General features: G+C 50.8%; 1 protein-coding gene across 1 annotated transcript in view; it reads right to left on the bottom strand.

Moving 5' to 3' along the window:
- Window positions 1-215: 215 nt before the first annotated feature.
- LOC108803715 (cGMP-dependent 3',5'-cyclic phosphodiesterase-like) overlaps window positions 216-439 on the bottom strand; it is a 12,952-nt gene continuing 12,728 nt past the window's right edge. Inside the window, exon 8 of the mRNA XM_018575536.1 lies at window positions 216-439. The gene's annotated coding sequence lies outside the window, so the exon portion shown is untranslated.

The raw sequence follows: 439 nt of genomic DNA, 5'->3' as shown, positions 1-439 counted from the left end.
ATCTTAGTTTCTCTGTCACCTAACATGGCCGCCTTGTGTTGTAAAACGATTAAAAGTTGAATACATGTAACAGGTTTAAAAGGTTAGAGATGGATCGGAGGCGGCTAGAGAGCGCTGTACTCTCCTGGTCTGTAAAGAGTCGACTTGCTCTTGTGAAGCGACTTGTTACAAACAATAACCGGTCTCATTATGGAGCTGTGAAATAACATCTTAAAGGGAGAGTCCATGGCTGCGGTCTGAATCCTCGCAGACGTTTAACCCTCACACCTCCGAGCCTGAAATGTCCTTTGAGGTGAGAGGAGGTTGGCAGTGCTGATCCTTTTGCCCCCGGCCGGACATGGAGAGCATTGACGGGCGGCACGGGCGGGGCTCCGCGTTGTGGACCGTTGTGACAAACATGGCACGGCACACAGACCACCTGGAGGAGTTGACACTATAG

This window comes from Nanorana parkeri, unplaced genomic scaffold, assembly GCF_000935625.1.
Source record: "Nanorana parkeri isolate BGI_ZX_2015 unplaced genomic scaffold, ASM93562v1 scaffold4081, whole genome shotgun sequence".
NCBI lineage: Eukaryota > Metazoa > Chordata > Amphibia > Anura > Dicroglossidae > Nanorana > Nanorana parkeri.
The sequence above is the reverse complement of the archived record's forward strand: the minus strand, read 5'-3'. Positions and strand labels throughout refer to the sequence as shown.